At 41.6% G+C, this 23970-nt stretch overlaps 1 long non-coding RNA gene across 3 annotated transcripts in view; it reads left to right on the top strand.

Moving 5' to 3' along the window:
• Positions 1-22077, top strand: part of LOC106014879 (uncharacterized) — a 62807-nt gene extending 40730 nt beyond the window's left edge. Inside the window, exons 1-4 of one of the 3 annotated variants that reach the window (XR_011810190.1) lie at positions 5340-5797; positions 6009-6106; positions 6521-6642; positions 19755-22077. This is a non-coding gene — a long non-coding RNA (uncharacterized lncRNA). Of the gene's footprint in view, positions 1-3944; positions 4109-5339; positions 5798-6008; positions 6107-6520; positions 6643-19754 lie in introns of those variants that run through there. The other 2 variants (XR_011810191.1, XR_011810189.1) reach the window with 2 other exon arrangements.
• Positions 22078-23970: the final 1893 nt, after the last annotated feature.

The raw sequence follows: 23970 nt of genomic DNA on the forward strand, positions 1-23970 counted from the left end.
ATTTTGCCAGAGGCTTTTAGAGAATTGAGGCTCCTTATATTCCAAATAATACCTTAATCATGTACCTAGAACACCCAGAGTGGCATCGCTGGATGTTCCTGCTACCTGCATGTCACCCGCGGAGGGACTACCTTCTGCTTTCATTTCTCAGGGCCCTTTCATGAAGGCTTCTGTTGTCAACTTTTTTCTCTGGACTTCTTACAGTAATATTTGAGAACTGCAGTGATGAGCCTCCCCTGTCTTTGCACATCATCTCCACGCTGTAAGGCTATTCATTTCAGCACGTACCGGTTAGTGTGGCCCAGGGTGCCATTTGTTTTCAGAAGCTGTAAATCCTTACGGATAAAATATGTTCCTTCTCCTGTGCATGAAGAGAGTGTGTTGCTTATTTGGCTAAGTGCCTGTAAAATATCAAGCAACGCTTTGCATTAAAAGAAAAGAATTATCTATCTGGGTGAACAGCCTCACTGGTTAGCTGCTTTGTTAATGCTCAGTAGCGACTATGTTTTGCTTTTCCACGTAATATTCTTTCTAGCATGCATTAGGGGAAAAGAAATGCTAGGGTATTTACAGGTGGAAATCCTTCCAGGGCTGTATTTGCACTATGCTTTTAATCTTACAGTGGGCAAAACTAATGTGTAAGGAAAAATGTATTTTGAGAAGTAGTTTGGTATCAAAAAAGTGCAGTGTGTGTTTATGCTGTTGGGCCCCATCTGTCATTCATCCTACATGAAGTAACTGACCTTTTTACAGAGAACTTCGATTTCTTTCTTTAAAATATGTTCTTGCTCTGTTATAAATTATAGTCTTCATGCAGGAATCACTTGATGAAACTTATAGCCTGTGTGATGCATGAGTTTGAATAGACCATAATGGTCTCTTCTGGCTCTAAAATCTATGAATCTTTGAATATCTCATCTAATTTAATAAGTGAAAAAGTACCACAAGGATTCGTTTGGGTCCAGTGCCTCCACAGGGATAAGTAAGAACAAAGCAGCTGTGTTGGGTCTGACCATCATCAGAAAGTGTGTGTGGAGCAGTGGCTGTGGGTGGTTACTGGGGGGGGAGTAGGAACAGGGCTTTGATGTGTCTTATTTTCTGTCAAATATTTTTCTTAATTTCTGTCGTGTTGGGTAGAGCAGACAGCTGCTTGTTGGGATGATCTTAGGATGCACCAAAACCATTCTCTGGTTTGTCATCGCTAACCCCATGAGAGAGGACTGTACAAATGTGGCTGCTCCTTGTCTGCTTCATCAGACTCCTCCAAGCATACTGATGAGCTTCCTCCTCTCATTTTAAGAAAGACATTTCCAATGATTCTTCCTTGCTGAGAGTTAATGTTTCTCATGAAGAGAGCAACCCAAAGATAATCTGTGTAACCCTGCTGCATCTGCTGCAGAAGACGATCGCTGACCCTTCCCCTCCACACACCAAAAAGTTTCATGAAAAGGGCCCTCTTTCTTTGTTGACTTTAATTTCTCTGATGAACTGGTATTTGTAAGCATTGACCCATGCTGGAAAGGTCAAGTGATCTCCTAATGATGTTCTTAAATGTGATGTTCACAGTATAGACATTTTTGTCCTGTACTGACATCTTCCTAAATCTAAAAGAGAGCCACTTCCATTTTTATGCATCTGAATCAGTCCCCCCCAAAACATCTAAATCATGGATCTCCTTTCCCACGGGGAGTGAATAACTACCATATAGGTCTTAAAATACTAAAATCCTGTATCGTAGTTCTCTGGCAGCTCTGTGAATGGAATTAATTTCTTCAGATTTACCTCTGTGTGACTATTCAGTGTTCACCTCATCACTGAGTGACTGATAATAGATATATTTGAAGAGACTGGTGTTTGAACAGGAGGTGCTTTGGTTATAATATATCCGGGGAGATCTGCAGAATAGCCAGCACATTTATGAGAAATTCTCTGATTATTTATAGAAGTTAATTGTCCTTTCCACCCCACCTTACGCCATCCCCTGCCTCATTTAACACAAAGCATGTTTTACCTGGAAAAGCAGCAATTGCCGCTGTTTGGGCTGCAGCTGTAAGGCCAAAGGTGCCTATACAATGTAAGTGGTGTAGCCAACATATCATATTTGCCTCTTGTAATTATTCTTCCTCCTAACCCTCTCTATGCGCTAGATTAATCAGTGCCACCTCATGCTGAACAGAGAGAGATGATTTTGACCAAGGGAGGTAAAATGGAACGTGAAATGAGAAAAGAAAAAAGAATTAGATCCTGTACTGCGCTCCCGCAGGTTTATATCCCTTTCCCATTTCTGAGGAGCAAACAATAACCATCCCAATTGCATTTCCTTTGCTTCTGCCTCTAGTCTGAAACAGCTCTGTGCATGAACATGTGATTATAACCCGAGAAAAACCTCCTAGAAAAACTAAGGTGGAAAAAAAAAAAACACAACAACTCGAGTATTTTGATATGGTTCTCTTGCTGTCTCAAGAAAACAAGTGATTTTTGGTGCAGCACTGAGCACAACACAGCTTAAGAGGTCCGCAGGCTGATGAGGCTGCTGTGGTGTGGTGCCACCACGGGATGCCTGCGGGGTCCAGGGCTGGATGGAAATTCTCAGCTCAGTGCAGCAATTCACACGGGGCAGTCAAGGTCAAGTGGGCTTTAAACACTTCAACTAATCTGAATTTTCCTTTTCTTTTCTTAATTATAAATGCAACATTTCACTTCTCTCTCTCTCCCCCTCTCTTTCTCAAACTATGCCAGTTGCCCCAAAACTACCCTACGTGTTTCCAAAGTTTGCCAAAACCCAATTTAAAATCACTGGAGCTTGACCTTCGAAGAACAACAGTTGGGGGAGTCATGACCAAATAATGCACATAATTTTCTCCCGTAGAAATAGTCAGATGTAGCAAAGGGATTTTTTTTTTTTTTTTTAACTACAGGCTTAAAAAGGAACCCAAAAAATTAAAATTAAATTTTAATTTGTTATTCATTCCCATAGTTTAATTATGCAGTGTTCCTCCAGCAATAAATGTTTTAGTCTAGAGTGATTGTTAATTTATGAATGTATTCTGTATTGATTTTTAAGCCAAGCTATTTAAGCAACATCACCTTTCTTTCAGCATTTTATCTTTAGCAGGCTTAGGGTATTTGAATTTCTTATCTTCCAGTTCTGGTTCAAGGATTTATTAGAGCAAAGGCCAAACATAATTACATTAAAATATGAAATAAGTCTAATAATTGCAAGCAGATTTCTGTAATACAACAGATGAAACCATGCCATTATGGTGTGTGAGGTTTCCGTGAAGAAGAGCTGTAAGCCTTTTCAGCATGTTTTCCCTTTTGTTTTCACAGTAAATTGATTGTTAACGTTCTGTATCAGAAATGTGGCTTTTTGGGGGTAAAGAAGTCTGGGTGACAGCTGATGAAGAACGATGGCTTTCGGCAGTTTCTAAATGGGGAACCCCATTTAGGACTGTGGAGCAGGAGCTCTGGCTTTTACAGCTAAGAGTGCACCAGGGGCTCACTCGCTGGGCTGTACCCATGAGAAGGCTTCTCCCCCAGTCTAGGTAACACTTGCTAGCTCTTGAAAATAAGGGTTCCTCGGCCTGAAGGCACTTCTCTGCCCAGGCTGCAGTCGCTCAGCCTCAAGTAACTTCTGCCCTTTATTTTCCCAGCATAAAAAATAAAGCAATGAAAGCAACACCTCGAAGTAATCTGGGTTGTAAAAGGAATAAAGGCTCTTTTTTGGGGCCAGAGATAGCTGTAGTTATGAATTTCATGTATTTCTCAGTTCGAGGGGTAGGGCAGACAACGGCAGGTGTCAGACTGGAGGATGGGGATGAGAAAAAGAAGGCAGGAAAAGTGCTCCATAACTGAGGAAGGAACCTTGCCAGTCACTTAAGAAATGTGACAAATAATAATAGAGTAATTGTGATGGTTTTTTGTTTTTTCCCTTGTTTCTGCAGCCCCAGAGACAAGAGCAGTGCTTTGTGGAGGAGTCACCGAGGCGCAGTGCACCAACCCCAGCGGGCGGAGGACGCATTGTGCTCGGCACCGCTTGCTGCCAGGGAGCCCGGCTACAGGAGGAGCCCTCGCTGCAGCAGCTGCAGGAAATTAAATCCACATAGAGGTAATTTTCTATCAGAGAGTGACCTTGGTAACCAAAGAAAAACTCTGCACCCTGACTCTTTTACTGCTTTCCAAAGGCAGACCCCATGTCAGCCCTTAACGTGAAGGCAGTCCCAGCAGCCTGGTGTTCCTGGGCATCCCTGGGTGCATCCCTACTCTGCTCAGGGCTGGCATTGCACTCCTTGGTGCATCTTCTAGTACTAGAATTTCCTGGATCATCATAGCTATGTGTTCTGTCACATCTAACTGCTTGCCTCGGAAGCAGCTCACTTTGGTTACAGCACAGCCAATAAGCAGGTTAATTAACCCAAAGCACATTGCCCAAAGTGTTCATTAGCTCCAGCCATCCTTCGTCTCAGATAAAGTCCTGGTTTCCCAGGTGGGCTGGGATGCTTTCCAAGCAGACTCTGGGGATTTTTCCAGCCCTCCCCATCCTCCGGGGACACAGCTCTGCACAGGGAGACCTGTGCTGCTGGGAGAGCTTCGTTTCTCCATTGGAAAAGCAAAGAAACTGTACTGGGACAACAGATTAAACCAGGAAAGGTTTTTGGGATGTAGGGGGTGTCATCTGCCCATCGGTGCCAGGGCTGGTCTGGACACAGGTGGGTAATGGGCAGGTTAAAGCAGTTTTGGAGATGGCCCAATACCTACGGGGACCTTTTCTACCTTTATTTCATTTATTTTTATTTTTATTTTTTTTGGTACTTGCACTTTCTGCAGCAATTTGAGGTTTATGTAGACCAGTAGCAAAGGCAGTGGCTTTGAAACATCACAGGTTGAGATGAAGAGGATTTTGCAGACAGATGGCAAGACTTGCTTCATTTTACAGAATGGGAATAATTCCAGGGAAAAGTGTGAAAAAACACGTAATGATTTCAGGTTCTTACTGTGGTCTCCTCCTCCCCATAATATGCATATTTTTATGTTATAAACTAAACAAATCCACCTGGCTGTAAAGTTTTATGTAGTCAAACTGTTTCACAGTGAGAACGATCATAGCGTGATCTTAAATGGGGCAAGCGAGATAAGCCTAATTGCTCATTTGAGCAGACTCTCTTATAGATTTCTTGAAGAAGAAGAAATAAAACCTGCAGGTATGGCAGAGAGAACAAAGAATAGGAAAAAAAAATCATTTGTTGCAATATTTATTTTGCCATCCAGGATATAAATACTACATGAGTTAGGGAGAGCTCTACACGCCTCTTAGCCATGGGATCCAGCAAGCAACGCTGTCTGCTGGTTTTGGGGGTTTTGCAGTTCCCAGAGCTGTTACATCATTTAATACCACGTTGTTAGTTGTCACACCTGGTTACCGTGGTTTACATCAGCTGCGTCGTGTGATGTCTCATGGAAATTGGCAACAACTGGGGAAATGTTAAATAAGTGCAGGCAAAGCCTGTTTTGGCCATTTTCGGTCCCTAGGACTGGAGGTTCCTGAGCAGGGGAGTCTCTGGGGGCTTGCCTGGGGCAGGCACTGCCAGCACGGGCTGGGATCTTCCTGTGGTGGCTGGGGACTGGTGCGTGGTGCCTGGTGGCCAGCAGTGGCCAGAGCTCGGGCCCAGGGCAGGAGGTGTCCTGCTGTACTGCCTGCATCGGCAGGAATCCTGCTAGTACAGCAGAAAGCTTCAAGAAAACTGTTAAAAATCTGAAATGCACACGGTGTGGTTCATGGAAGGCTGGTTTTCTACAGGTATTTATGCGCAGAAATCTTGCAGAAAAGGATTGTGCACTTACAAATAGAAAATTCTCACACTTACAGATTTTTGTTCTGATCCTTGTTTGCTTTCAGAAATAGGCAACTTGGCAAGTGCAATGTTGTGCCTCTTTCTTCTTCTCATCCCACATTTTCAGCATTGATTTTTTTTTTCACTGGGCTGGCTTCTCTTCTGTTGTTACTGCAGGTTTGTTCCTGCTCTGTAGCAGTCCGGTTCAGGCAACGTGTTTCCCCCCCCCCGTGGTGCAGGGGCTGCAGAAATGCGCTGACATCTCCCCCTACGCGGTAGGTGTCTGTCCTGCTCTCCATGTCCTCACGCAGCCAAACTGCCCTATGCCCTTGCTGCAAAAGGCGGATGCTCTGAAGCTGATGATAATTCATTAAAAGCCAGCATTAACCTTAGCAATTTACTTTGTTCTGCTTTCTGAGGCAATTAAATTTTAAACTCATTTTCTGATTGTTGACCCTCATATTTGACTGTTAGGAGGAGCATTGCTACAAACACAGCTGTACCAAGAACACTGTGAAGCTGGTCTACAATTTAATTTATATTAGAAGATCACCTATTAGGCAGGCTAATCATTTTTTATTCGTGCCTAAATAAAAACGTGCATATTTCTACTATGAAATTAATGAATTGATAGCTTCTAACCTAACCTGAAATCTAGGTGTTTTGAAACTGTTTTTGTATTTGTCCAGTGTTATTCTATAACAGGTGAACATATTCAAGTATGGAACATAATCTAAAGAAACCAGATTTCTCTGCTGCCCATAACTGAAATGATGCTGGAGCGTGCCAGCCATCCTGTCAAGCCCTAGGTGTAAGTTATTTTTGATGGTAAGCTACGTTCAGACCCTTATTTGTGTCATGGCACATGACCTGCTTCAAGGCAGGCTGCAGGAGCTGCTGTAAGGGTGCCAATCCACATGGACCAAAGGGATGCAGGTGCTCCAAGGGGCTTTCAGGTGTCTGAGCTGCTGGCAGGCAGGGGCTGCCCCATGGCATCAGCTCCCCTGGCATGGGGGGCACAGGACTGTGAGCTCCTCCTGCGCTGCACAGAGGTGCTTGTAGCTCCGCAGCTTGCCTCTCGTAGCTCCTCCTGGCTTTTATGAACAGACAGACCTTCCTTTGACTTTGTGGTTCTTCGTAGGTGAAAATAATTTCTCACAGAACATAATGTGTCGGGAAGTTATTTCAAGACCAGCTTTAGCTACATGGCAAATTGATTTGGGTGCAGCCCTCCCACAGCAGCCCTTATTGCAAAACACAGCTTTTTTGCTCATATTGCTGAAAGTTCACCAAAAATGATGGTTGCAGTTAAAGTGTTCATGTCTTGCTGCTGAGGAATCCTTGCTACGTAAGCATCTGCAGTTAAATGCATGTTGAGAGCAAGTGAGACCATCCCATGCCTCCTGAGCAGGTGCAAGCACTCAGTCACACCACTGCAAGCATCGCTGGGCTCCTCTGGATAGGGAGGAGGGACACCTTCACCCACCTTCTTCAGGTACCACTGACTGGAAATCATCTTGGACAACAGTTTCCCGAAAAGGAAAGGCTTTCCCCATTTCTGCCTTGAATCTATGAACTGCTGAGATCAGAACTTTGTTTGTGTCTTACAAAAAGACAAAGTCAGTGTCGGCCTTACAGTCTTATGGGTCAGGTAGAGGGGTCTGCAGGGTAACTGCACCACTACAAAGCTATCTGTGAGGGTAAAAATTTGCAAAGGAAAGCTATTTTTCCCAAGTTTAAGATAATTCATGGATAGACTGAGCTGATGAGAGACAAGGAGTTTTTGGAAGAACATGGTCTGCTCTGGGCAGGGTTTGGGGTGCAGTGGGTCAGGCTCTGGGCTCATCTCCTCCCACCACACCTTGCTCCCCTCTCCCAGGGGAGGATTAGGATTTCTTGTGAGGATCTGTGCTTGGAAAGCTCTGGATTCTCTGATCTGACAGACTGTAAGAAAGACCATGGGTCTGTGGATTAAGGTGCTTTGCATAGCTCTTAACAGCACCGCGACTGAAGATAAGATCTCCATTCCCTGCAAAGCTTTCTGCCACTTTTCATCTGGAGTTAATACTTTGTCAACATGAAGTTTTATGTAAAGAGTGGGTGCTACTGACAACACTTTTGCATTGTTTTTCATTAGCTATGTATGCAAATTCAAGCTGTTTCTAGGTCAGGGGGAGCCTTAGGCTTCCCATCGCGTGTCTGCACGGTGCTGTTCGGAGAGTTGTGCGCACGCACCTCGGGGTCTGCGTGTTTCTGCTATTTACTCTTCTCTTCAAGGCAGTGGCAGAAAACCCCTCCAACAACTTCCCTAGCATTAAAATGAAATGCTATCTCTAACATAATTATTCTTTTTTTTTTTTTTTTTTTAAATCCAAAAACAAACTAGATACATCTCCCTTGAAGCTTCAAATCAATAACCTAAAGTAATTGCTTCTCATAAGCTGGTCTCTGGATTGATGCTGATATTTCAAAGAGTGACTTCTCTTGCTAAATGAAATAATGCTAATGTTAGGGCAGAAACAATTACAAGCAAGGTGTAACTTTCTGTGGCTTCCTTTTTAAGGTAGAAGGTTAGGAAGCCAGACTTTTTTTTTGGGTGATACAAATGATTTGTTTAACAATAGAAAAGTTTCATTTCTCTTTTCTACTCGAATTTAACTCTTCACTGAAGATGCACAGTACTGTTTGTCTTGCCTGTGAGATGAAAGATCTTAATGCTTACAAATTGCTTTGGAAATTTGTCAGCTTTGATCGTGCAACCTTGTCATTAGTGGTTGCTTCTCAGGTGTGTACCGGGAGAGCTGCTCATCGGGGGTGGTGGGAGGTTCTCCGTCCTTGCTTGCTCATCCCCCTGTCCGTCCCCATCCCACAGCTCAGAGCTGGGCTTACACCTTCCCTGTTCCCCCCTTTGCCTACACCACGAGGGGAGCACCCCTGGTGTGCCTGGTGCTGGTGGTGCAGGCTCTTGGGCAAGCCTTGCTCCTGGAAGCAGGGTGCAGCACAGCTTGGTCCTAGTGCTGAGCAGATCCGAAAATACTTATCCACGATGCACCCTTTCTTGAATCATGTGCTATGTTTTGATAACTTTATTGAATTCCACTTTAATGAAAGTTTAATCAAAGTATTTTTCAGTTAAAGGGAGGCACGTAATTAATACAGAAAATATTTTTTGTATTCTGTGCACGCTTTTCCTGATTCTCAGGGTTCCTTCTTTTGGGGATGCGTTTCTAATGAACCTTGTTTTAGTTAATTATTTATGTCGGGTACCTTGTGTTTTTTTTTAGGTTAGAAAATTAACACATTCTGATGTCAAAATTCATTATATTGAAGTAATATCAACAAGGCCATATCCAGAATTTGACCTTGCTGATTAACTGAAGCCTCAGAAATATTTTTCTTCTTTGCATTAGGGAGTTTGTTCACTTTTCCAACATCTAGGACCTATACATGTAATGAATTTCATTATACGGATCTACAATTAGCTGCCAAGTATAGGTAAATGGGGAGAATTATTTTAATCTTTAACTACTGAAGTGTTAATGAAGGAGAACCCCCTGCTTTCTGTGAGTGGAGGTGTTCATAAATGCCAGGACGTATACTTTCTAAAGCAGCAGTTAGGTAACTTTTCTCATGTGTCCCTACAATACAAAACAGATGAACATGACAGATGAACAGTCTGTATATCTGGAACAAATGCTTCCATACGTGAAGCCTGTGCTTATATATTACACAGCATGTCTAGACTCTTTTTGCTAGGTTGTCTCCTCCTGTGTATTTCCGTATGCTAAACAAAATGTGACTGGTCCCTAAAGTCCAAGAGGCATGTCTCGAACCTCTTCTCCTTTTTCTGAGATGTGGGCTTGCTGCTGGTGATAAAGGATCACTCCAATCTGCTGGAGGTTGGCCTTGTCTGGTAAGGAGCAGATGTCTATGGTAACAGGATGGATGTAGTCATGGGACTTTTTTCCAACATGGAATATTTACCTTGCTAAAATGATTTTAGGACTGTTACTCTATAGGTGGCATAAGGAAATGCAGGTCTAAGGAGAATAAAACCTCACTTTTTTTTTTTTAAACCACATTTGAAAATTCCTAGCTATTTGGTTGCAGTCTCAATGGGATAAACTTTCATGTTCCAAGCTCAGGTTTTTGAATAGGCAATATAAGATGAGGCAAAGGAACAAATATCAGGAAATTTCAGAGCAGATACTCTTCTTTTTTTTTGGTCTTAATTTATTTTCCTTATTGATGGATTAAGAATTAATTTGTAAATAGATGTGTCTTCTGCCAGATGAAAAAAGCATTATAAAACAAAATTCCCCATTCACACAGGCTTTGTGCTGCAGAGCTATTCATGCTCACATAATTAATATTATGCCACATTTTATTTTCTTTAAAGCTCTGCTTAACTGAGGAATCAGACTTAATTTTTCAGGGTAGCTGGTGAAGTGCAGTGCGATGTGTTAGTGGTCTGACTGCTTTGCTAATTTAATTATCAGGTACATTCCCCTGGACAGCTAATTGACCAGCTCAGTGTTTTACATGCAGGCACCTTTGGCAAAAATATCTCTGTGCCACTACCTGACATCCTCTTCACTATGTCCTGTGTGCTCTGGGTCTCTGGTCCACCCTGGGAGCCCAAATGCATTGGGTCCACTGGGAGCCCAGTGAACATGCAGGGATGGGGAACATCTGCAAATACAAGTGGTGCCCCACTGACATGGCATGCTCCCGCCCCGAGAGGCTGCACGTCTCCCAAGATCAGGAGATGGTGTTATTCTAAGAGATGTAAGGGACAGACTGTTGGTGTTATCTGTAAAACATCACCCCACCTTTCATCAAGGACTGTTACTGCAGTGCGTAGCAGTTGCAATGAGGAGATTCAGGCAAAATAAGTGGGTCTTTGATTTGGATAGCTCTGTGAACCATGAGAACTGCTTCATTGGGCTACACGTCTGTAATCTTCATCAGCTGACACTACGAACCTTACTGGCTTTTTAAAACCTTTTTTAGTCAGCAAAAGTTAAGCTTGCCACACTTCAGCGTTATATCATCACCGGTTCCACAGTGTTATCGTTAATCTTGAAAAAAATAGTTTGACCTCTTCAATCTATCCAAGGAAGCTGCTTTAGCATGGGTAGCCTTTACAGGACATTAAGGTATATCATGCTCAACATAGCACCACTTTGATGCTTGCATTACATAGGTAATTGCATTTATTGGTTCCTTAACAGGGACAATACACCCTGCCTTCCACTAAATATCACATATTAGTGCACACACCTACATGATATGGTGTGATTATGTATTTATGTCAGTGATATACTGGTCTGTTGCAGAGACTAATACAAGCCTTAGCTGGGATGACTGCTTTCTGCTCGTTACCTGCTGGTTCTCCAACCTTCCTGTTGACAACACCAGCCACTAAACCGATGAGAGGCAGACGCAGACCTTTTGTCTTCTTGTGACAAAGACAGACTTTGGGGCTTTTTGTCCTTGGGGAAGCAGCAGTCAACTCTTGAGGCAAAAGTTTTTACACATGATGAATCTTGCTTTGTGTGTGTCGTTGATAATCCTTATACGCGCACGAGGCTTATTATCCTTCTTCCTTTCAGATCGTACTTGTCAGAAAGTGCTCATAGTTGGATGTCCATCACTTATGTGAAGCTCATTTAAAGTGCCACGTGTAATCACTGGCTCTACTGTGTGCAGGACAATAGGAGAGGTACCTGGACAAGAGGAGAGGTCCTATGTCACGTATGTTCCTGCCCAATGGGGAAGGAACCAAGGTGCCTCCAGGCCTCTCCCCTGTTCTTGGCCCTGGCACCAGGGGCTTCCTAAAAAAAGAGCACGAGGTTGGTTATACACTGTCTGTTCTCCACCAATAGACTTAAAAATAAATGAATAAATATGATTATTGTAAATTGTTTCATTTCACTGTTGACATCCAGCCTTCAGAAGCTGGCATACACTGCACTTGACATATGTATGCTGCATGTGTAATCATCGCCTGATGTGCATAAACGTACGTGTGTATATTGTTTCTAGACTATCATTAGTGGGCTGAATATTAAACCGGAGTTGAACATTTTAGGTTTCCAGGTTTTAATAACTCATTATGCAAATATCTGGCAGTGCAACAGCAATCAGATACTTCAGAAAGGTGCAGCTGGAACCTTCTGAGCTGGGTGATGTCTGTAGGCTGACCACATATTTTTTTATAATGAACTGTATATTCAGTTTTAAACTGAACTGTATATTCTTAAGGAAAAAAAAAAAAAAGGAGCTGAACTGAATATTTTTCATGAGTGTATCCCACTGTTAGAGAAATTTACTTTGATCCTCATTTTAATTTGGTCGTGCATCCTCTAGAGTTATTTATGCACCCTGCCGTTTCTCAACTTCAGGATTGTTTTCATTTAAATTGGAATTGCTTTGAACTGCTTTTATACTACAGAAAGTCTTGTGTACGTCTTGATCAGTGGCCTGGCTCGTGCTGCTGTTCTTACCTTCGAGAGCTCTATGCCATGTATGTTTCTTGGAGAAATCCCCTTGAATTAGTGCCATTCAGGGTGTGTTTGGTGTGGCTCCTTTTGTAGCCTGTGAAAAGCAGTGAGCCTGGGACTCCAGGAACCTCTCTGCACTGAAGCTTTTATTGAAGAATTGAATTTGAATGCATATTTTCCTCAGTTTGTTAATCAACCTCTGTAATGATTCAGTTCAGCATTAAGCCCAGTTGAGTGCCATTTTATTAGTTTCATCTGATATGTTGATACCTTTTTTTTTTTTTTAAACCACATTAATAAGATAATGTTAGCACGCGTGCTCTATCCTGTCAAGTGTATCATGAATTTCTAAAGTAGCTGACAATCAGCCACTCTCTTTACGTATTTCCTTTCATTATTTTATTTAGCTATGCAATTTTTAAGCTTTATTTTGAAGTTTTCTATATGTTTTGTTTGATCTGCTCTCAGCCTTATCGTTGACCCTGTTCTGATCAGGGTGGCATGATAAATTCACTTGCTTTGTTGGGTTGGAAGATGTGGAAGTAATTAGTTATGCTGCTGGTGGAAAATTAATAGCTAAGATTATAGGTCTCTTTTGTGAAGGACCCAAATGCTTTCCCACTTCTTATTTTTATTTTTAATTTTTCGAGCAAAGTTTTTGTAAACACTGATGCAAAAAGATATTGAAAATGAAGGATAGTTTTGTTGTTTTTGATTTACATTTCTCCAAACGTTTTTATTCACAAAAAATGTATTCTTAGTCTAACTAAAACCGTTTTCTGTGTAAAATATTTCACTTGGTATTTAGGTATTTCTTTTGAAATCTCATCTTACTGAAATAAGTATGATAGTACATAAGTAGATCAAATAAGTATGATAGCTGATAAGTAAATCAAATGCACCTTTATTTCATGATGTGACTGCAATAATATTATCATGTGGTAGATTTAATGGAGTCTTTTCACCTCCTCATACATTAAGAACAATTTACAAATACTGAAAATTTGTTAAGAAAGGTGAATTTATATTTTATTCTATTGCTTTATTTTATTATTTTTGTGTGTCATAGTTTCAAATTCCTATATTAAAATCCATTTATTTCAACTTGTATTATATAACCTCAGGGATGAACACTGAATTAGCAGAATGCTCTAATTAAGCCCGTGCTGTAAATAACTGTACACAGAGGAGCTTGTGGAAACGCCTGAATGCTTCTTCAAAAATACAGATAGATTTTCCACATGCAGTTTAAATTTTGTATGTTCCTGATAAGACTTCATTAAAAAAGATACAAAATAATAATAATTATTAAGTTTTTAACAGCAGTCTTGAAAGTTACTTTTACCAAAGAAATTATTTCACGAGAGATTAGTGTTTCTGATTGAGATGGTTTATATCCAGCACCTGACAGTTTAAGAGCCTTTTTTAGTTAGAGAAGCTTTTAAGGTGTTAGAAAATGGTGGGGCTTCAGTAATGTTAAGCCAAATTGCCTTTCCTTCACATGAACATCTATATTGTGTTGATTACTGCTGTAGAGACTTGCCAACATAATGTTTCTCTGTACTGTCGTCTTTTTTTCTTTATGTATAAGAAGTTCTTGGCAGGATAGTTTTAAAGGTCACTGCAGTACTGTGTTAGTTATTGCTAAATCAAATCTGAGGTTTGATATTGGTTAGGCAGTATCTTTTTTATTGTTCTACTGCTTGCTGTATTTTTAGGAGATTTCATTTATGAAATAGAGATGCGTTGAACTCTTTATTCACAGACTCTTACATAATGGCATATATTTTCCGAAGGGAAAGTTATATGCTCTGTGATTACTATCTGGTGCCTGGGATAGAGGAAGGAGAGAGGAAAAAAAAAAAAAAAGCTAGACATTTTTTTTTTTTTAGCTTATTTCAAACTCTCTGTAATGCTCAAAGACCTCTAGAAATCTTTAGAAACTTCTGATGGAAATCCATTTTGTCATTAAATCTATGCCTGTATTACAAATTGAGAGCTTTTCACCCTCCTTAGATAAAAGGATTACTGCAGACCTGCTTTATGAAATGTAGTCCTGGGCTTTTGCCTCGTGTACTCTGGCAAAGACGTGGTAGGTATCTCAAGCTGGAAAGGATAATATAAGCTTATGTTCATGTCCTGTGACATAGGAATTTACCTGATGAATATGATATTATCAGCGGCAGTGGTGATCTTTTTTTAATTTATTTTTTTCCTCTGGCTCTTCCAGTGGCTGCCCGGGCAGTTTGGTAGACCTGTTTTTTTCTCCCAGCGCGTCTCAAATGGCTTCGGTACCTTTTGTTCGTAACGTGCTCCTACATCTGTGGATTTAAAAGAGCATGTACTCTAAATATTAATTATCCTGGAGTTTTATGCTGTTTTCCCATATGTGGTATCAGAGTGCTGCTCCAAAACCCGGCTCATTAGGAGCTGGCTGGGAGCCCAGGGAAGCGAGCGCAGGGCAGTGGCAGCACAAAGGCAGCCGCGACTGCAAGCTCGGTCCCATCCAGCCCCTGCGTTACTTTGCCATTTGGCTTCAGATGAGATAAAACAGAATTACTTCTTAGCATAGAGAACAATGCAAAAGTCACTGCCAAAAAATTGCGCTGAGGTTAAAAAAGGTGTTAGAGTAATGATTTGTTTATCTGTGGGTTCTGAGCGTGGTAGGCTGGATTCAGGGTGTCCCTAAAGTGCTGGTTGCTGGGAGCTGTGGTGTTACAGCCAGGACTTCTCTACGTGGCTGCTGGTTCTTCCTTCCCTATGTGTTTGATACTGTGCTACTGGCCAGCCCAGGGAGAGGTTGGTGGTCTTGATGGGCCTTGGCTGAGTGAGGATATCACCAGAGTGATCTAAGGAGAACACCTGGGCAGGTCTGAACAGGTTTGTCCCCAGGATCTAGGGGAGAAGGCCAATATCGTGTCCTCTGAGAAATAAAAAATAATGTCTTCTCCTCCAGAAATCATCTCAAATGTAAAACAATTTACAGAAGTTCTGAGCAATATCTGTGCAATGAATACATGTGTCACGTAACTGCCATCTTGAAAAACATGACTTTTATTACAAAGGAGCTTAAAACAAGGATTAATAGAGCTTGGGGATGTGCTCCTGGCCGTGGCACATAGCTCAGTGCTCAGGGAAACCTCAGAGAGATTGTTCTGCTCCACCCGTCTCCTGTCTGTCCAGCCCAACACACAACCTCTGTGACCATCCAGGTAGGTGAGAGGGAGCTGGATAAAATCTTGTCTCTTAGCAGCTGCCTGGCAGGCAAAACGTGCTGTGGGAGAGCTGTTGGTCTGTCTGAGCCTGCAGTCAGGCTGGGCAGCCCAAGCCAACGCTGACACTGTGTGCCCCCCTCACCTGAAGTCCTCATTTCGTTATCCGTGCCAGGGTAACGAAATGCCTGCAATAAATAAATAAATAACGGGCGATGCCTGTCCTCCGTAGCTCTGAGCGCCCCGGTGTGCGCAGATATCGGGTGCTTCAAAGGCTGCTGCGTGCTCGCTGCCTGCCAAGTGGCTAAGCCAACGCTGCCTTTGCTGCTAATGGACCTTTTAGAGAACTGCATGCATTAAAGTCTCGGCAAATCTGGGCTGTGAACTTTCAGATGCAGTTTGAGGGACTTCTAATGAATGTAAATGTGTGCTGCAGCAGTCCTGCCTCGCTCCCAGGCTGCTTCCTTGAAGTACTGAAAGATTTTTATTTTGATTTATACTATCAGTTTCCTCGCAAAAGAGACATGAGGCAGAGAAACAAAACGGGAAAATAACGCTGGATGTGTTCTGTAGAAGACCAAATCCCCTCTGACTGAACGCACGCTGAGATAATCAGATAAGCAAAATGATTTCAACTTCCCATCCCCAATATGAGAAGCATTCAGTCAAATTTGCACTGATTATATAGCAGTGCATTACTAATAGGACTTAATATAAACCTTTTAAATCCAGAGCGTATTGCTAGAAAAACAGATCTCAGGCACTGAGTTTGTGGGCAAAATTCCCCTTGAAGTAAAGGAGCCAGAAGAGATAATTTGGTGCCACTTGGTTCTGCAGTCAGTATTTCACTCGATTACAGCATTTTGTCCAAAACCCATCCAGTTCAGTGAGCTCCTTACTGGGGATTTAGAATTATATTGTCTGAGAAATTTTGTTAAAGTAAGGACCACACTGACTGATGCAATTCAGCTCGTTTCAAAAAAAGCAGCGATAAGGAGATGAGGTGAAAAGCTGCAAAACTCATAACATCTTCACAGAGGGTTTGTATAAAGTCTTAAGTCTTGCCCATTAGCAACAGTTTGCACATCATTTGCTGTGTTTAAAGTCTGGCAAATTAAGCAAGATGTGTCCATTAGGACTCACCATGTGCCTGCAATGTCTTTGCATTTGTAAGGATATGGAGTTGGACATTGGAATTCATGTGTAACTGAGACACTGATTGAGGGATAAATGAGGTAAACTTTTGTGTTGTGTGCAGCAAACCACAACAAACACGGAAAGATAATTTGGTCAAATTTTGATGACTGATCAAATCAAGAAAATCCTGCAGATCTGGGTGCTACTACACAACGGTCTGTGATGGAGCGTGCTGCAGAAAAGCGAATGGTCATGGTCATTGTGCTGTGTTCTGTAATAATGACAGTCACAGCAGTGAGAATATATGAAAAGAACGACAGCAAAGCAGCCAAGAAGTCTTTGCGATGGCTCCTTCTGTTTCTTGTGGGTTTTAGGATGAGTCAGGGTGGGACAGGAGGTCTGGCCAGGGGCATGCTGTGAGGGAGCCTTGCTGCTGGGGTTCGCTGCAGTTTGCTGTGGCAGCTCAGCACCAGTGCTGTGCACTACAGCTGCCACTGAGCCCAGGAAATCCGTAAGAAAAGAGGGGTCTTTTGTGTCTCTGGCACATACCTAGAATTCTTCTGTTCTCTAATTTAAAAGATCAGACTCTGTATGTAGGTCTTGTTAAAGCTTTCTTTTTTTCTTTAGAAAAAAAAAATAATAATTGCAAATTTGAAGTTAAAGTTCTCCACTAGTAATGTAGACAAACTTTTGCTGCTATAAAGCTACCATACCTGTCTGTCTTCTCCCTTTTTTATTACGGAGTAGCTGTAGGGGAATTTATATGGGCAGTGATGTGCAGCCAGCCATGGGTTGCTGCTGCTGCTTCCATCCTGCATGGAGCAGAATAGGCACAAACAAGGGAAAACAGATCCAAGAAAACAGTGTTGATTGTTTTTCTGGGCTTCTCATGTCATTTTACCAGCACATTAGTCAGAAATCATAGACATAAAACCTCCTTTTAGCTATTTTGACTCTGTAGATATTTTCTTTTCCCTTTTTCCCTGTACGTAAAGCAAAAGCCCAAATGTGACCTAGCTAGCAGCTTTTATTAGGACTACCAACCTGAGTTCTTGCATGCAAATGAACGTCTGACCTTCAGAAGACGTGCCACGCATTGTTTGTGCCCCTTTTGGGACAGAGGCGTGTGTAGGAGCAAGAATATACCCGCTCTTGATCCCTGGCTGGGGTGAGGGGCTGCTGGGTTTTCGGGGTGCTGGGGTGGGGGACAGCCTGTGCTGCCAGCTCTGAGCCCCCAACATCCCATCCCTCTGCCGCCAGCTGCCCAGCCCTGCCCCTCCTCTCGCTTGGTGGCAGAACAACAGAGCTGTGAGGACTGGAGAATCCAGCAGGTATCTACTCTAATTAGTTATTTCAGCCTGTTGTCTTGCAACAGAAAGGGAGAACTGAAGCATTAAAAGGCAGCAGAGTCCGTGACCCTCGAGCCATCCCTTTTTCTTACACCTCCATCTCCCTCTGGTCCAGCGCACGCAACCTGCTGAATTCCTGCAGCTGCATTCCCACATGAGTACACGCAGGAGTGTTTGCCTTTCTGTACATTATTCATCAAAATGGAAATGAGATAATCCTTGACATTTAGCGAGTGCCAGGATCAGGGCAGTGTGTGCCTGTCGGCTCGAAGGTTAGCTCTGAACTCCTGGCAGCCAAACTTTGTGTGAGCCGCTCGGATCGGATCTCTGGTGCTGGGCAGGTGTTTGCCTTACAGATTTTTCCTGCATGCCTGGGTGTCATCTATTTCACTGGGCACAAAGCAAATGCTTTTCATTCCCACATTATTCAAAGGCGTGATCTGGTTTGTTTGTAGAGCTATGCAAGGTTTTATATGGCTGCTTGGCGTGAATTCTCTCCATTATATCACAGAGCCAAAAGTGAAGAGAAAGTCTCACCTAAAGGTAATGAGTGCTGAGACAATATAAATCAATACCAACTTCTGCAGGTAGTTTGCTTGCAGCTATTATATTAAACTGTTGTAATGTATCCGAGAGGAGTTTAGGCTTGCGGTCAAGGCTAGACAAAGTGTTTGTCATAGGATTTAATGAAAAAGGGTTGTTTTCAAGGTCACAACTTCTTTTGAGTGAAAAAGAATAGCAAGAGTAGTGCTAGCAGAACAGCTCTGCCAGCTAGCAGCAATGGATAACAGCGCATGCAGACAAAACTCTAGAGGGAGAGCAAATCTCACTTTCTGAGCTGAGCAGTGCATCTCGTTTAGCAATGTTATTTCTTCAGGATTGGCATGTGAGGGGTTTGGTGGTGTTTTAATTTTTTGAACCTTATGATTACTAGTGAAGACCTGAATTTAGAAACAGTAGGAAAAAAAAAAAAACAACTTAGCTGCTGACGTGCTATAGGTATGTAGTACCACATAGCTTAATCTTACATAATAAAAGTTCCAGTTTCAGGGCAATAACTAAAGAAATAATAAAAAGCTGTTAAAAGCATCATGAAAGGTGTTTTTCTAGCCATAGTCAAAACTGTAACTCTGTTTGTTTGCATATGCTAGCTTAGTAAACATGCATAACTTGCTCTGGAGAGGCTAGCCTATGATGATTTGCTTGCAGATGATTATTTGGTGAAATAAAAATAATGGTGTGAATTTTGGCAGGCGATCTGTGTCTTTTTTTAGATCCTTGAAATGTCCTGGCTTTAAAGATGCATCATGCTTTGTGATGCATAAAATAAATACAAAAAATGAAAGGAATGTGTTTCGACACTTTTAACTATTCTTGATCTGAGAACAGTGAGACTGAGGTGTGTGGAGGATGTTATTTAGTAAAATTAAAGTGAAAAATAAGTGCAGTGAAGTGAAACAAATGGTGGCATAATTAGTTTCTCAATTATTTTTTTTTTAGAATCATGTACTGATAGCGAAGTGCATTAAGCATAGCATAGCCCAGCCTATTTACAGCTGTTCTGTGTGAAGTAGTGTAACTTGTATAACAAATTAGTTGAATTAAGTAGGAGTTACTGCAGTCCCTTGTGGGAACAGGTAAGGGAAGTGCCTTACGTGTTATTGCATCTTAACTCTCCACAAAATGTTTTTTTTTTTTTTTTTTTTTTTTTTTCTGCAGACTGCTTCATCTTTGGACTTTCCTCCCGAGGAGCCAGGCACAGTCTTCAGGTGGCCAGGCCTCTGGAGCAGAGCAGGTGCCCTCCTTACTATACATCAGACGTGTCAGAAAGCCACAGCATTGCATCTGCACCTCTAAAACACGTTACAGGGGCAAGGACAAAGTGGCAGTGTTGTTCCCTGTGTTGTACCAAGCACAGCCTGGTATGTCTGTGCTGTTACTGGGTGTGCCAGCATCATCCCTGGGCACACCTGGTTGTGTGGTCAGGGATTGTCACCACATTACCTGGCTTGGCCTGCTCCAGAGCAAGGGCCAAAGGGGTTTCAAATTCTTTAGTTTCTGTCTCCACAGCACTGTTGGCATTTGACCACCTTAGCTGCTGACACTATAATTGGGACGATGGCCTTCCCCAGCTACCCTACAATTCCCCTGCTTCATTATTTTCCGTGGTTATTGTACAGTGGCACATTCCTTCCCCCTGTAAGCACTGCACGTGATATTTTGGGTCTAAAGCTTTGCAAGTAGCAAGCTCCTGATGTTGCAGCCATATTACTGACCAAAGTCCTGCTTATGGGATCTGGGCTTTCAGCTGCTCTCAGCTCCTTGTTGGAGCTGGGGTGCTGCCGCTGGCCATGCTGTGAGGGCTCAGCGTGCAGGGGAGCAGTGGTGCTGCCCACAGAGCAGCTCCGATGCCTTCAGCTGAGGTAGGTTGGCCTCACAATTTTTAGTCTTTGCTTGATTCTGAGTTCCAGCAGAGGCTGCAGGCCAGCTCAGCAGTGGCTGAAGGCAGGGTCCTGACCAGGGACCAAGCGCTGCTCTTGCTGGCAGCAAGGAGTCATGATCCCGATCGATAGCTGTGAAGGGAGCACTGGTGACAGGCAGAGCAGCCGTTCAGGCCGTCAGATATCTGAGTCACAGAATCGCTTAGGCTGGAAAAGACCCCTAAGATCATCAAGTCCAACTGAATCCATCAGTGCCTTTCCCTGGCAGTGTCACAGATCCTGTGAAATGGAAGGGACGTTAGCAAAGCTTTGCTGGCTTTGGGGAAGGCCCTTGGTCGAAGAAACCATCTCTTGTAATCTTCCCTGTTGATAAACTCAGCCTGAGATTGTCTCAGAAGAGCACTGCAAAAAATGCCATTAAATGTGGAACTTAAAAGTTGTTTTGATAACTCTAAAACATTTCTTAATATGTATTAGCCCCTGAGTTTGCAACAGAAGTTGGCTTTGAAATAACCAAATCTATATATTAAAAAAAAAAAAAAAAAAGGAAAAAATGTGTTTACAATTTAATGTTAATGGTCCAATTCTGTAAATTTTGTGTTACAGCCTTTTCATAAGAGCACTCTTCAATGATACATTGCATCTGTGGAAACAATATTGTTTTTAACTTCAGTCATATATGCAACATGTCAGAAAGGGAGCGTCTATACTCATAACATCTTCCACAGTTATTGAATTTCTCAGGTTACAGAAGCCATAACTAAAAAAACGTATTTCTCAAATATTGTTTGATTCATAAAGTTCTTAACTGCTCAGTTATTGCGTGCTAATGTTCATGACACTGGTGTAATTGAAGCAGTAAGAGGTTTCTCTTCATTTAGTGCCAAAACAAATATGAAACATTAAACCCCTGTGGGTGCAGATTATTGCAAGCACAGGCTGATGGGTTAGAAATTGTTGAAAGATGAGATTTCTGATGACTAGTATTGCTTCAGTTGTCAAAAAATCTTGACTATGAAATGAACCCTTTTTGGTAATTGACGAGGTACTTTTTAGATAGCGTACAATGGTTCTTCCTCTCTCTCATCTAATTTTATTGATTAAAGTACACGGTGCTTCTGGGGTTTCAACTTTCTAATGTCTAAAACCCTTGAAAACCTAATTAGTGACATTCTTTGAGCGATTTCCAGATTTTGAGAATTTGGATGCATTTTTTAAAAAAAAAAATTTTTTTACTGATATTTAAAATGTATCATCCTCTAAAAGAAACATTTTGGAAAAATCTGTACAAGCTCGTCTCTCTCAGCTTGCAGAGGTTCTGAGGAAGTTTGTTATTATGGAGATATCTAGAAAAGGAATATGTTGCAAAAGACGGATCGAGCAGAACTACTTGATTTATGCGTGTTTCTAATACATCCTTGCCACGTGCTTTCTTGTAGCTTTTTGGTTTGTCTGCAAGACTGTAAAATGTAATTCCTCCTGTAAGAAATTTATAAAAGAACTTCCTAGGTTATTTTATTAAAATCATTGAGACTAAAATGTTGATGTGTAATCTTTGGATAGATTTGAAAATAAATTCTCAGTAAACCTTTAAAAAGTAATTGCTGATGTTGACTGCTGTGCGAACTAGAGTCTGTCTGACATTAGCAAAAAAAATAATCCAACAAAACAAAATAAAATTGAGGCAATGTTGTAGTCATAGTATTTGTATAGAGAAGTCACAAGCCCTACCTTCAAACTTAGTTAATTCCCATGTTTGATTTATTTATTTTAGTAGCACCCATTTGTGGTTTTTATGTATAGTGTAAAATATTTTTTATTTTATGTTGTAAGAAATAATTTGCCTTGTTCATTAGAAATTACTGATTATTCAGCCTTTACAACTTGATTGCTGTTGTCACACCTGACAACATAATTGAATAGTTTGTTTTGTACAAGGCAACGTTTGCTGTCTAATACTGTAGTAGAAGACACTTTTTCTTTTGTCTTCCTTATCAATAAGAGAGAGGAAAGTACTTCACATTGTGCTCAGATTTTGAACACTTCCATTGTTAGTTAAAAACCAATATGTAGGTTGCTTAATTGGATATGATTACTTTTAAAAGCATTAACGCAAGTGCAGTGCAATTTAAAATTCATCGTGTAATTTTGTGGCATTTTGCTGTCTTTTTAGAAACTAAAAGAAGTTTACTTGGTGCTATTACATGGAAATCAATGCCTGATATTTGTCATTTGATTCTTGCTTTGTCTGTGCAGATGTAGGATGAGTTCAGAACAGTTAAGATCTCCTTTGAAATATTGTCCATGCCCGGATTGCTGCTGATGCTGGTGGGAGGGCTGCATCCCAGATTAGCAGAAAACATGTGCTAATGACAACAGTATGAAAACCTCTTCCTCCTTCACCTCCTGTACTTGTAAGAGCTTGGGAAGGTGGGCCAGTCTTGCCTAAGGGGCAAAGTTTGCTCAATTATCTCTTCTTCCCTCTGTTTGGACCACACTTTTTTCTTCTCCTCACTTCTACCTTCCAGGTTGTTTGTGTCTCACTGCCATTTTCTTTTGACTCTTTTATCAATAGTATTTGAACTGATGAAACCATTAATCAAAGCCTAAAATAAATGTTTATTGCAATATGCCCTAATTGCTTTGAAATTTAGGGTAAAATACTTTTATTTCCCTGAAATATATTTATAAAAATGAGTTTAGAAAATTCAGGATGCTTAGTAAGAGCTGGGAACAGATTCTTCTGTTTCAGCCTGTCAGGGTAAGGAAAGGTTTCCAAAGCATCTCGTTCTGCAGAACTTGTGGGGTTTTGATCACGCAGGCATCTTGGCTGGGCTTCCAAGCTTTATTCTACTGCTAGGGTCAGCTTTCTGTCCTGTGCTACCACATCATGCACAAGACCCAAAGTACAGTGACACTTTCAGCAGTTTCACACCTTTAAGGACAAGAGGTGTATCAGGTAGAAGTCTGTTTTCCCGAGTGTCTTGTTTTTCAGTTAAGCAAAGATGGAGACTGCTTGGAATGACTGGAAAATAAATTGTCTTGAAATGTCCCTTTCTTCCAAGGCATGAAAGGACAGTCTGGAAGATCAGCAGGGAAAGTGCTAGAAAGTAGCTGAGATGAAGTTGGTGGGGGGGGAAAAAAAAAAAAAAGAGGAAGTAAAATTCATAGCTTCCTAATTTCCTTTATTGTTAATGAAACAATACTGTGACAGAAAACAATTGCTCCTCCTGATGGCTACTTAGCATGAAAACAGAGACCTCATTCATAGTGTCAGGATCCTTGTCAGCCACATTAATGTGTGGTGTTAGGAGTCTTGCAGCTTTCTTCCTATTCTTGACTTCTAAAAGGCAGTGAAAAAAAATTTTTATTTTTCCCAGACCAAAGATATTTCCCAATATCTTCTTCTTATTAGCATGGTAAGAAGGGTGTGCAGGTGGCCTTTGCCTGCATAAGCCCTGATTGCAGCTTGCCAGGAAAGCAGCTGAGCAGCA

Source organism: Anas platyrhynchos, chromosome 6 (assembly GCF_047663525.1).
Source record: "Anas platyrhynchos isolate ZD024472 breed Pekin duck chromosome 6, IASCAAS_PekinDuck_T2T, whole genome shotgun sequence".
NCBI lineage: Eukaryota > Metazoa > Chordata > Aves > Anseriformes > Anatidae > Anas > Anas platyrhynchos.